Source organism: Desmodus rotundus, chromosome 5 (assembly GCF_022682495.2).
Source record: "Desmodus rotundus isolate HL8 chromosome 5, HLdesRot8A.1, whole genome shotgun sequence".
In the NCBI taxonomy this organism is placed as follows: domain Eukaryota; kingdom Metazoa; phylum Chordata; class Mammalia; order Chiroptera; family Phyllostomidae; genus Desmodus; species Desmodus rotundus.
The window spans coordinates 131,245,298-131,259,541 of NC_071391.1; the positions used below are offsets into that span (position 1 = coordinate 131,245,298).

At 42.9% G+C, this 14,244-nt stretch overlaps 1 protein-coding gene across 1 annotated transcript in view; it reads left to right on the plus strand.

The window, feature by feature from the left end:
• Positions 1-3,973: 3,973 nt before the first annotated feature.
• The window catches only part of SPTBN1 (spectrin beta, non-erythrocytic 1), a 188,591-nt gene continuing 178,320 nt past the window's right edge, over positions 3,974-14,244 (plus strand). The window contains exon 1 of the mRNA XM_053924713.1: positions 3,974-4,201. The gene's annotated coding sequence lies outside the window, so the exon portion shown is untranslated. The remainder of the gene's footprint in view (positions 4,202-14,244) is intronic.

Consider the following 14,244-nt stretch of genomic DNA (forward strand, 5'->3'; position numbering starts at 1 on the left):
CATATCTTCTTTAGAGAAAATTTTATTCAACTCTCTTGCTCATTTTTGAATTGAGCTGTCTTTTTGCTGTTGAGTGTAGGAGTTATTTATTCTGAATACTAGACCCTTATCAAATGTATGATTTGCAAACATTTTCTCTTATTCTGTAGATTACCTTTTCACTTTCTTGATAATGTTTTTTAAGGAACAAAAGTTTTAAATTTGATGGTGTCCAATTTTTCTATCTTTTGTTGTTGTTTCTCATGCTTTGGTGTCATATCTAACAATTCATTGCCTAATCCTCAAAGCACATTTCAAAAGAAAAATGACAGCTTTATATCTGGAAAAAGACATACTTTGAAATTTTACTTTACTTGAAACTTATAAATCTATATTAACCAGCTAATCAGTTGATAAACAAAGTGTTTCTTTGAACTTATTTACTGAGTGAAAGGACAGTTCTTTTTTGCACAAGCCACAGCATTCTGATACATAATTTTTTTTTTCTTTTAAGTTGATTAAGAACTTAGAGACACTTGCAAAGCAACCTGGACGCAAAATATTTCAAGGTTTTTATGATTTGCATCCCTCTCTACTTTTTTTTAAAAAAGACTTTATTAGTTTTAGAGAGAGAGTGGAAGGGAGGGAAAGAGGGAAACATCAATGTGTGGTTGTCTCCCATGCACCCCCCACTGGAGACCTGGCCAACAACCCAGCAATGTGCCCTGACTAGGAATCGAACTGCCAACCCTGCGATTTCCAGGTTGGCGCTCAATCCACTGAGCCACACCAGCCAGGGCTGATGGCAATATTTTTAGCCTTCAGTCAGACATTTCAAGAACATGCAACTTAGTTTTCACAGAAAGAACTCTCCTTTTACACTCATAATTAATTGGTTTATGTAATGCTTAATTATAGTAAGTACACTTATAACAAGTAAAACTGGAATAAACAAATTTGGGAACCAACATACCTGACTTGGTAGATACATACCACAACTAAAGTAAGCCAGGATATACAGGTGTAGCAGAGTATAGCCTTGGGGAGTGTGTTCTGTGTGCCATGGACGTCGGTCAATATGCTTACAACACAGAGGGAGTGAACACTGTATAACCAACAAGTGGGCTAAGTGAAGAAGCATTAGGAAGAGTGCATCTACTCTATTTTTCTAAAGGTCTAAACTCAGAATTATTTTAAGAATTTTTAAAAAGTTGTGATAACATATACATAACATAAAACTTACCGTTTTAACCATTTTAAGTGTACAGCCAATTGCATTAAGTGCATTGTTGTGCACCCATCACCACCATCCATCACCGGAACTTCTTTCATCGTGCAAACAGAATTACTTTTTAATAACTAAGACGCAATGCCCAGAGACACAGTTTTGATACGCCAGCTTCTAAACAAATGTCTCTGGCTTTTAGTAGCTGTGTAACTAAACTTGGGCAACTCATCTGACCCATCGGGGTCTGTTTCCTCATCTATAAAATCAGGTTAATATGTATCCCACAGAACTGACAGAAGGAAAAATATTATATTTGCTAAAGCACTTTGAAAACCGGATAGCATTTTATAGTTGCTACTTCTGATCATTATTAACAGGTTCTTTATATCTGCAGTTTGAAGGTCCTTTATATCTGCAAAGATTTTGTAGTAAAGTACTATTTCTATGGGAAACAAAGCCATATATAATTGCATGCTTTAAAAGATGGAGAGAAGTATGTTACAGACATGAGAGTTTAGTTCCATTAAATCAACCTTGAGTCTACTTTAAGGATAATAAACTTCAGCAAAGCTGCTTCTGAGATATTGGAGAACAATCCTTTTGAGTCACCATCATTACTAAGGCTTTTTATCTTTTCTAGATTCTTGCCTTCCACAGAGATATATGTCTTCTCCAATAATCTCTCCAGAGTTAGAATGTCTTTTCTTTGACCTGTTACTTTTCTTTCTGTTCCGTGGTACACTGGGCTCTCCTGGATGACGATTTTTTTCCACCAAAAGGTAAGCATTTGAAATTGTGAGCAGGTATTTATAGTGAAACTCTGAATCCTCGTCTTTCACATTTTTGGAATACTGAACTGCCACTTCACTTGAGTACCTAGCTAAGGCTGTGTGGGCCCTTGCCTGTTGAAGGCAAAATTTTAAAAGTATGTGTGAGTGGAATGGGGTAGGGGAGGTGACTCATCCATCAAATGAATATTTATTCAAGTACTGTTATCTGTGATAAAAGCAGCACTTAGAAGTCACCATTTCAGAGTAGCACTGGGAAAATGTAAACAAGGGCATTTCCCAGTACCGTCATTGTTTTCTTTGGTATTTCATTAACATTGTGGGTGGGGAGGTGCTGGGGGCCAGGCCCCCAAATAAGTGAAAACAACTGTCCTTCCTAGTGATTTCCAGTGTTACCTAATGAGGGCAGCCACTTACATGCTGGCTCTGTTCAAGTCAATTCCACAAAAATTTTTCGAGCACTTCCTAAGTGCCTGCTACGTGCGGTACACAAAGAGCCCTGCCAGAGTTCACCTGGCTGTGTTAATCAACCTGAGAAAAATGTTCAAATTATTTGCCTTCCTCATTTTTTTCATATATATCAAATGTAAACACTGGTACAAACATTCAAACTGATAAAGAAGGCCTAAGAGGAAGAATCATCTTCCTGCATTGGTGATATAATTTAATTTAGTTTTACTTTTAAATTTTCATTTAAAAATACAGAAAGATGTAAACCCAGCAAGCCTCCGTTCCATTGATTTGAGATGTAAGCACGATCTAAACTTCGACTTTTATTTTCGTTTTTTATTCAGGCGTTGAGGGTCAGATCTTTAGGGGAAAGGCCTTGGGGCTTTCAACCAAGGGCCCTCTTCCCTCTGAAGCTGACAGTGACACCCCACTGGGCACCTACTCAGCAGGCAGAAAGTCAGTTTCTCCAGACTCTGCTTTCTAAAGAGCATTTCTAGCAGTGGTCATGACCAGACACCATCTTTTCTCCCCAGCAGTGTTGGTTCCATAATTTCTACATAGCTTGGGGGATTGATGGGGTGGGCCAGATGGTTGAGAAGGGGCGCTGGCCCATGAGGAAAACGTCCGGTGTCATCTCCTGGTATCTGGGTAAGGGGAGAACTCAAACCCTCAAGCCTTCGGCACCTCCACTGCAGCCGGGGCGTCCCCTCGCGAGGAGTGGCTCAGGAAGAGCACCCGCTGCAGCTGAAAGTGAGCGTTTGGGCCTGACGCAGGAGTTGGACGGACCACTTGTAGCATCTGTTCCCAGCTATCCCGAGGGAAGTGGTGGGAAAAAGCACTCACAAAAGAGATCTTGACTTCGCCGAGGAACAGCCCTCCTCCCCTCGTCTCCCAAGGTTTCCCACGGAGGGGACACCATCGCTCTTCATCAGGTGGGACAAAACTTACCAGGCACCACCACCTAGATCTAAACCAAAAAATCAAATGACGCTCTAATACCTCCCTCAACATTCTCTCCATCGCCTTCCAAACGTAAACGTCGCGGGCGAAGAGGCTGCACAAACCACGTAGAAAATTAGGCTGCCCCTTTCCACGGCGATAATCGAATTAGCCTCAAATTAAACGTGAAATTGCCCTTCGCCGGCTGGGCTGTGGGGACAAAGCCCCCATTGTCCTTTTGCCGGGGTAGCGGAGGCGGCGGTGCCCACCCTGTACAAGCTAGCCCGGCCGGTCCCCGCGGCACGGGCGAGGTGGGCGCTGAGCTGGGGAGAGCGTGGACGCGCCCGAGGTTCGGCTCGCTAGCGGAGCAGGCGCCGGGTGGGCGGCTGCGGGGTTCCGAGCAGACGCCGAGAGCAAGGAACAGGGAGGAACCGAGGGAGGGGGAAGCGGAGGAGAGAAGAGGGTGGAGGGTGCGCGCGAGAGAGCGAGTGCGCGCGCGCGCTCCCTCTCCCCGCCCCTCGCCCTCTCCTGGACTGCTCCCTCCCCTCCTTCCTCCGCCCAGCGCTCCAGCCCAGCCCCCGGAATCAGTGCAGCTGTTGCCGTGCAGGCTGCAGATTCCTCCAGTCCCTCCCTCGGCCGCCTCTCCGCCCGGAGCGAGCGCGCAGCCCCGCGCAGCAGCGCCCACCGGTCCCGTCCTGTGAGCCCCGGCCCCAGCCGCGGACAGCCCCGCGGAGTCGCCTCCTGGCCCACCCGCCTGGCAGCCGAGGAGCGGGAGGAGGACGGGACCCCGGCGCCCCCACCCCCCTATCCGCGGGAGGTAGGTAGGGGGCCTGAGGCAGGAAGATGCCAACTCATTGGGGCTGCCTCCCAGGCTGGCTCCTGGGCGCCTGGCGGGCGGGCGGCTGGGAGGAGGGGCGCGGGCCCAGGCCGGGAGAACGCCGCTGCCCCGCCGCTGCCCTGTGCCCGGGGAGTGGCGTGGGGGCGGGGAGGCTGCAGAGCCCGGGCAGGGGTGGCGCGGGGATCCCGGGTCTCCTGTACTTATTAGTACTCGGGTTTTGCGGGTCAGGGGCGGCAGGCCCCGCGAGAGACAGCCGCAGACCCACGGTTTGCAGCGCGGCAGCCCAGCCCCATCCCTGGCGCAGCGGCGCCAATTCCTCCTCCCTGCCTCCGCCGCCCTGTCCATCCAGCCGGACTCAGCGGCCCCTGGCGCGGGGGTGGGGCGGAGTGGGCAGCGGCGAGGTTGTATTTTCGGGTGCCCTCCTTCTACTTCTGCTGGTGGGAGCGGAGGCGGCGTTGACAGGATCGGCTCTGAGCCTAACGGTACGGAGGATGCGGCCAGGCGTGGTCCCGGCTGCGCGGTGCAGCAGCTGAACCCGAGGCGGCGGCCCTGCGCTACCCCCCCCCGCCCCCCCAACGCCTATCCTCGCGCCCGCTCCCCCCTCCACGCCCGCCCTCCCTCGGTCCCCACTCTCCTAGGGTTGGGCGTGAGCCGCTTGCGGGCGCAGAACCTCCGCTGCGCCCGCCCTTCAGCTCCTGCTACCCTCTCTTCAACAGGTTTGTACCAGCGCGGGGACCCTTCGGCCCTGTCCTTGGGGTGGTGGGCTGGGAGCTCCGCTGGTCATCACCCTTCACACCACGCCCTTGACCCTCTTTTGGGGGGGGAGCCTTCCCTTTGTTTTTGTGATAGGAAAGATGCCTAGAGCCTGCCATCCAGATGGAGAGGGGGAGTGTTGTGGGGATCAGTACATAAATCATGTCCATTATTCTTCCAGGCAAAAGCCAGGCCAGATAGTGAGAAGGCGAGTGTGAGGGTGCTTTGGCGGAGGAGAAAAATGGATTCGGTGGGTTTATTTGGGCGGGGATATGCTTTTTTTTTTTTTTTTTTGGCAAGATGGATGGCTTACGGTGTCCTCTTCGTGATGCAGCACAATGCAGCAGTATCGCAGCCTCCCTGGGTTCTTGCTGGCGGGGCTTGGCACGGCTACTCGGCGCCTGCGGCCCCCGCCCGGCCCCACCCAGGCCCGGGGCTGCTCTTGGCCGAGGCTCGTAGCTGCTTCTACCTCGTTATGCTGCTTTATCTGTACCTGGCAGCTGGAGGACCAGGTCACCTAGCTCTGAAGGGGGACTCTTTTCTTTGGCGTGCTCTCTCCCGCCCTGCCCTTTGGGCTGTGCGTGGATGAAGGGGCGCCCTGCAGCGCTAATGCGGGCAGAGGGAGCCTGCCTGCAGCTGCGGACGGGAATCTGATCTCCTACCGAGGGACCTGAGCCGTAGGGAGGGGTTGGAGGAAGGACGCTGACCAGTGATGTGCGGAGCCAGTGGTGCAGTCAATATTGGAAGTCGCAGAGTCTTTCTGTGGGTCACCCGTAATTTTTAACCACAACCCAACTATCCATCGATTTCTTAATGTATTAGAAGTTGATGTTTATTGGAGCTTCAAAGCTATGACGTTACAGTACCTCTGTCTTTGGTTAATACTAAGAATATGAATTTTGCCTACAGGAAACCATCTTTTGAAATGAAATGATTAATCTATTTTAGTTCTTAGGTCCCCGAGACATTTCTAAAAATACAAACATTCAATAGGTTGTTTTAAAAGGAACTTATATTTTTGATGGATAGTTAATGATTAACCTGCTTTGCTTTGCTTTCATCGTTTGCTTTTTCTATAAATCAAATACAATTCCATATTTGGATGTTTTATTAGGGATTATTAGGTGAATGAATGTCAAGATTATTGGTGGATTGGTGTTCAGACTTTTATAGATTCAGATAGCCAAATTAGTCATGACTAATGGGCTTATGATGATAACCGACATTTATGTTTGTTTATATGTATCTTTTATATACATATCTTTTGCGGATGTGGCCTGGGAGGGGGGTGAGAAGGGCAGACCACCAAGGCCTCTGAGGCTGGTATCTGGTCAGAAGGAGATGGTTGCCAGTGGTCTCATCTATTTAGTCTGGGCTAGCATTCAGGGAAAGGCCCTTCTAAATGCCACTTCTACAGTTCATTTATTCAGTGTGAGATGGCAAATGAGATTCATGTCACCCTGGGCTCTTCTAAAGTGTATAGGTAAAAAAGGGAATTCAGTATGCTAGTGTACTGGACGGGAAGGGCACTGTTTCAGAGGCCAGGCGTGTCTACGTTTATTTTTTTTAATCTCTAGTGAATCCAGGTTGGTGGCATTTGATTTCATGGTGGCTCTGCAAAGTAGAACTGAGTGCAGATTATGTGGTTTATGTGCATTATTTAGAGTTTTAAAGGAGGGCCATTAAAATACAGAACTCTTTGGATCTGGGCGTCATTGTTGTGCTGGTTGTATAAAATAGTGTTGCATAGGGATGTTTGGGAGTGTTGTTCCCATGGGTTATCCAGACGTTTTGGATTTACCATGTTGTAAGAAAATATCCTGTGTTGATGTCACAGGAGGTTTAGCTGTTCCGACTTAAACACCAGGTGCAGAATTCTGTTAGGTTAAGCTCTTTGTAATTTCGTCATCTCTGGACTGACCAAAACTTTCATCTGAGAGAATGAAAAGTGTTGGGACAGTGAAGAAACTGCTGTCACTTGGTCGTCTCCTGTTGTGCAGGCTTTCTGTGAAGAGGATCTCTTGGGTGAGAATAGTAACAACTGTCTGAGGTGTTGTAGGAGCCAGAGAGAAAGACCTCACGCTCTGCTTGAGGCACGTCCCTGGCAGAAACTTGGCATTGACAGCGCTTCGTTGGAAGAGTTTGTTGGAGTGGTTATTTTGCCTTGCTGTATGGGAGTATGGCTTTACATGTGGAAGGGCCGCTTTGAGATGGGAGGATTTTACTGTTACTAAACAAGCATAGATACGATGAGCAGAAATTATTCGATGTGATTTTTGTTGAAATAAACTGTTCGTTTTAAGAGCATAGTCTTAGAATTTTAAAGCCATTTTTTTTTACATGCAGTAATGTGATGGTCCTTGAATTATACTGGGCACTGACCATCACCTGCTTTATAACAGGGCTCTAATTAATGTTCTATGGATTTCCTTATGGTAGTCCTGGTTTCTTTCTGAGAGACTATTGGAAACGTCAACCATTTTTCCATAAGGAAAAAGCCAGTACTTCCTCTGGAAGTGATACATCCGTAGGTCTATGGAAGTTAGTAAAACATCTCATGGATTTTTCTTACCAGTTTTCAGTCTTTGCTGTTTCTTAAACCACCTTTTCTTTGCAAAGACCTAGTTTAGTACTCTTGATTATTCTGATAACAATTGACCTGTGTCCATGTTCACATGTAGGAACAATATCATCAATCTCTTTACTTTGGTGAGTAAAATTAAACTATCCCAATGAGATACACCCATGCTTTTACTCTTAAACATCACTGGAAAAGGCATTTTCATAATGTCCCTTGCTGTCATAATGAGATTCGTGGACCACAGACATCAGGATCTCCTGGGAGTTTATTTTAAATCAGATTCTTAGAGGCCCCAACCCAGACCTAGCCAATCTTAATTTGCATTTTAACAAGACCCCTAAGTGATTTGTATGCACATTAAATTGAGAAACTGCTCTACTTCTTCATCTAAGGGACTTCTATATCGAAAAGTTCCTTCTTGTATCTTACTTTTTGTCTTTTCCTTTGCTCAAGTATCAACAGATTTTTCCCCTTCTGTCACTAAGCGGTATTGAAGAAAGTGATTCATCCACTGTAATTTATTTAACACAGAAAGACTTATGAAGTTCTTTAATATTTCAATGGAATAGTCCTATTAATAATAGCTTTTTAGACTAATCAGTTTTGGGGGTTCCTTTCTAAAGTTGATAAATAATTCCACACCCCGTCCCCAAAGGCACTGGTTTTGAGAGAGCAGAGCTGGAGTCCAGGAAGCCCAGGGTCCCCTCTGCTCCTTCTGCTCCCCTCATGTCTTATTCTCTGCCATCAGCTGTTTCTTAGAGTATATATTCAATATCCTGCCCTTCTGTTCCCTTCTTTTCCTAAAGTTGTTCTTTATTAGGTAATCTGTGCATACAGAATAATGCACATAAAAGATATATGACAGAATCACAAGTCAGTGGACACTCAAGCATCCATTACCTAGTTCAAGAAGAACCTTACCATGCATTCAGAGACCCCTAAGTGCCCCTCTGTCATCTTATCTGAAGCAACCACTGTCCTGAATTTTGTGCTTCTTGTCCTCTGCTCTTCTTGATAGGTTTTCCTTTTAAAAATGCTTAAATTTTGTATGTTTTTGAACTTCATGTAAATGAAATTATGTTTTATTTATTTTTCTGAGACGTACACTTTTAGATTAATATTATATCCCTGAAATTCATTCATTTTGTTGTTGTAGTTCATTCATTTCCACTGCCATTCATTTTCACTGCTGTATAGTATTCCACTATGGCTTATTTATTCCATCCACTGTAGATGGCCATTTTGTTTAATTCCAATTTTTTGCTGTTAGGAAAGGACTACTATGAGTGTTTCTTAATATGTCTCTTAGTACATGTGTGGAGATAGACACACACACACAAGTTCTCTGTCTTTCACTGTGCAATGAAATTTGCTGGATCATACGTGCATCATCAACCTTACTATATAATGCCAAACTTTTCCGAAGTGATTATACCAATTGTATTCCCACTAGTAGTAGGGTATCGTGTTGCTGTTGTTCTATAACCATGGCTGCAAGTCCATCGTTTACCAAACTTCAAAATGTCCATTTGTGAAGTCAGCTCATTGTGCTTCTTATTTGCAGTTTCCCTGATTGTTGAGGTTAAGTACTTGTTTACATTATTGGCCATTTGGTTTCCTTCTTTTGTGGAGGTCCCTGTTCAGTCTTTTGCCTGTTTGCCTTTTAGATTTTTTCCTTATTGATTTGTAGGAGTTCTTTATGTAGATTGCTTACTAATCCTGTGTGGATTATATGTGTTGCAAAACTTGCCTCCCAGTTTGAGTTTCTTTTTCTTATAAAGAAACTCTTTGTGGTTTCTTTTGATGAATAGTCATTCATAATTTCAGTAAGTTATAACTAGTTTTATCCTTTAAAGCTTGTGAGAATGATTTTGACATTGCAGAAAAATTTTGCTTAGTTTGGAAACAGCATGGATTTTGGAGTCAAACAAACCTGGGCTGAGTCCTGATGCTATTGTTGTGTACTAGACATGTGGCCAGAGCTAGGGCCTAGCATTGAGCTAGTTCATTACTCTCAGAACTACAGTTTCCTCATCGGTAAAATCGAATTAATCGTACTCATACAGTTGTGAGACAGCTGTGTGTAGTGCTAAGCATATGGTAGGTGTTCAGTCGATACCCTTTCCATTACTTTCTCTTTAGACTGCTTAAACTGTATAAGCCGCTGACCCCTTTTGAAATGCTTGTAAAAGTTACCTTACTTTATTTTTTAAAAGGTTGTATTACCAGTAGAATATGTATATTGATTAACACAGGCTGAATAAGACCACTTACCGGAAACCCTTTGTCAGTTCAGGTTCCTGTTCTTGAAAGTAGTGTTAATTACAGTTCTGTTTACTAAGAAGCATTTATACTAATGTTCTCTCGTTGCTGCTACTCTAAGATTACTTTGCAATATATATGTATATATAAATTTTTTGATCCAGTAAGTAAGTGTTGGCTACCTTCTCTTGCTAGGGCTTGAAGTTGAGCTAGGATGTAGGCTAAATTAAAGTTGAATAAAAATTAGTTCCTGAATCAAGGACTTTTTAATCTCCTGTATAGATTATACTCTGTGTATGTACACAGAAGATAAAAGGTCTTTTCTGACTGGACGTGTGACTTCCGGTCTCTGATCTAAGTTGAGAAAATGAAGATCCCGGGTGAAATCATGGTCGGGGTGAAACGTGGCTCGTGGGCACCGCCCCCTCGGCCCCCGCAGACTTGGAGAGGAGTCAGGGCACTCTTTTTCTGCAGAGCTGGGTAGCGCCTCAGTAACGTCCTCAGTAGTGTTGTAGGCAGTGACTGCCAATGGACCAGATTTGGCACTTAGATTTTAAGGGCCTGTTAACTTATAAAATTCTGTGATGGTAAGATATGTAAGTAATACAACACTTCAGCCATGTTCAAAATACAGTGGCACAGGAAGAAACTAGAAGCAAGGAGACAGAAAACAGGTGATTAGGGGGTCCAGACGTTAAGCGAGCAAGTTACGGTGGTGGCCATGGGAATGAGAGGGAGAGGGTGAGGAGAGATGGGAGGAAGGTTGTGAAGGCTCAGTCCCGGGCCACCTGTCTGTGGGGTGAATGGACGAGACCCAGGGTATCTCCATGGGGAGGAGGACATGAAGTGATAAAGGTGCCAAATTTGGACGATGACAAACAGCATGGTTGGCCATCGTGAGAGATACAGACAGGTTAAGGGGAACGGTGGATATTTGGTTGGGAAGAGAATCAGTTTGTATTCAAATACATTGTTTGAGGTTCTAGCAGAGCCCTTAATGGAGTTAGAGGAGACAGGTCAGGGCTAGCGTGGCTGATGGGAGGCCTCTGGATACGGGGTCCTGAGCTGTAGGCCCTGGCCGCGCGGCCGTGGGCAAACTGCCTTGGCTCCAGCATGCCTCAGTGTCTTCATCTGCATAATGGTGATAATGGTGCTGCCTAGCAAAGAGGATTTTATTAAAGTTTCAGTTAATCCACTGCCCACCACAGGACATTTTAATTACTGTTAAAGCTGGAAATTTTGCTTTGTCTCACTTTTCTGCTTTCTTTCAAATAAATAATTTGACTTTTTCAGAAAAGATACATTCCAGTAAACAATACTAATCTATTAGATATTTAATGCTAAACTCAGTCTGTATTAAACTTGTCCCTATGTGTCTTGTCAAAATACTGTAATATGAAAGGCAAACCTGAATAACATTTATTTTTAACAAATAAAAAAATAGTGAAACCCTAGTATGTGGGGAAAGGCTAGGGACAGATGGCTCATAAAAGAAGAAACCAGTAAGTATATTAAATTGTTCAAACTCACCAGTAATGCGAAACACAAATTAAAACAATTAGGTTAATTTTTCCACTTAAGCGGGTAGGTAGATAATTCTCTCTGGGACGCTGAGATAGGAGCTCTGCAGCACCTGTTGGAAGGATATTTGGATTAATACAAACTTAGTTTGAAAAGTTAGTGTGTGTGTATATCTATATACCTGTATACAGATATAGGTATATATCTGAAACCTTAAATGTTTATTCTTTTTGAACTGAAATCTCACTTGTAGCTTTGTAACATAAAGGAAGAATTAAAAATAAGGACAGAGGATTTTAAACAAGGATTTTCTTACCAATAATAATAGTGGAAAAGCAAATGGGGCATAATGAAATAAATTATGGCACAGGCACAGGATGGAATTCAATGTAGTGCTTAAAATCATGGTTTGGAAGAATACTACTGAAATGGGAAAATACTAACAATATAGTGTTCAGTGGAAGTAATCTCTATACAAAGCTGTATAATACTCTATAGCTCCTGTTTTGTTATATTAAATAAAAGACTGGAAGGAAATGTTAATGGTTTGCTTTGGATGGTGGGTCGATGGGTGATTTCCTTTCTTATATGAAAGGAAATTCCTGTGACTTAATGTTTTTCACTTTAAGTTTTGAAATATTTCATAGATACAGAAAATAATGTCATACAGTAAATAATGTCATAGACTTCCATGAGGACTATTTTTTTAACAGTCAAAAAGCAATCAACATATCATGTTAAATTTTTAAAAAGGAAAGAAAAAAAGCAAATCTGGCAAATTGTAGGTTGTTGTTAAGGAATAGTTTAAAATTCCAAAGGATTTGTCATATGTGTCCTCTGCACTAAGCTAAAAGCAGTGAGAAGATCATTGCCGGCATCCCAAGGGTGTGGGTCTGAGACAGAAGTAGAGCATGCAGGTGTACCGGAATGCGAACTTCACTTCCCACTCCCCTGGGCCGGCTTGAGAAGGGGGAAAGACCAGGACTGTAGTGTTTCCAAACCGCACACTTGTGTGGAGAGAGGAGTGGAATTCTGTGACATGCTTGTTCTCACTTGTGGGAACCCAGACTACTGCTGGAGCTAATTTTGTAACCATTGAGACCATCACGTTTTGTTAGAATTGGTCAGAAACTTGGGTAAAATTCCAAGTGAAAAATTTTAAGTTAAAATGACTGTAGATTTAGATAACTTCCAATTAATGGTTTTTCAGTATTTGATAATATTGTAGGCTAAGAGTGAGTGGAACAAAGTTTAAAGAAATACTTGCTTTTTGTATATGAAAGGAAATTATTATGTAATGTTATATATATTTGAAAATATGATACATATTGTCTGTTCTGTCTATCACAGAGGTAAGAGAGAGGTGTGTGTGAAGGGAGGGGAAGGGGGGCAAAGAGCTATTTTAAGGCTTTTCAAGTGGGAATATTATAGAGATAACATTTTGAAGGTGAATCCCAGGAATGAACTCTGCCCTTAGCTGGTGGGAGAAATGTTTGGAGGAAAATAGTACTTTGTGTTTTTATGGTCTAAGTCCCCAACTGTATTGGCACTTTATAAAATGTGTCCTGTAAAAATGAACTAATTTACTTCCGTGAATTTTGTATGTTTTCTGCTATGAGCTTTAAGCAGTGGATTGAAGAGGGTTCAGGATTAAGTCTGCTTTTGAGATATGAAAGTAAAATGTTAGTTTTAAGATTGCTCTAAGTATGTATGTTCAGTGCTTAATTTGTGTAATTAAATATGCCCATGCTTAGAAAGTTCATTAGCCTAACAGGTTATATCTCTGGGCGATGGGATTATGGAGAAGTCCTCATTTTATCTCCATATTTTTCAAACTTTTGGAAATGCTTAACAGTAAACTGTTGGTTTTTATCAAAAATATCCTAACATCATAACAAACGTTGTTTTAGCTGGTTAAGAACAAAGTAAAATGATTAATCAGCTAAATATACCTTCTGCTGTTCAAATTTTTTCTACCATAACTTTCTGAAAAGCAGAATTAACACCAAAGGCGTAAAGAACCCTGAAACGTTAAAAAGATTTTCCCATTTCTCAGTTAAGTGTGCATTTCGTTAGAGCCTTGCCTTTAGTTACTTCCGAGGAGTGTGGGAAGAGATGCAGGAACTGGGCCCCCAGGGAGCCTCTCAGAAACATCCTCGGAGAGATCAGCCTCTGCGGCTCCTGCCTTTGGCTGTGGATGAAGTTCTTGCTGTTCCCTGCTCTCGTGGGTGGCTGTTTCTGGGATAATTTTCGTCCTAGTGTGTTTGCCTCAAGGCCAAACCTAAATGGCTAAGGGCCGCATATTTTTCTGGAACGTTCTTCACCAGCTGTTCATCGTCTTTGGAGTAGGAAAATTCATGTTCGTATCATGGTTTAGGGCCTTGCAGAGGGGGCCTTTTATCTTGTTTATTTAAAGGAGAAGGAAAGCCTAGATTTTTCCCTAAAACAGAGCTTATTTATTTTGTTATGTGATGTTTAAACATTTCCCATTATATTTTTATAACCTGGAGCATAGAAGTACTTTTTTTAGTGAGAACAATAGTTTTAAAAGTTAAAAAATTTTTTTTACCTTTTTAGAATCCCTGAATTTTTGATAACCTGCTAATATATAGAGTGTATAGTTTTACTCTGAATGGTTTCTGAAGAATATAGATTTTCATAAAGGTATAAATTAGCATACATCATAACAAAACTTTTAAAAAGATTTAAATAATATTTTTATTACAGAAATAATAAATATATATTGTAGATCATATGGAAAATAAAAATGAACACAAAGAAGAAAGTTAAAATCACTAGGTAAATTCAGTGACCCTATAAACTTGCAGTTAACATCTTGGTGTTTATCCTTTAAACCTTTTTCTCTCTGCACATATTTGTTCATTGGACAAATAAGGGTCAATTC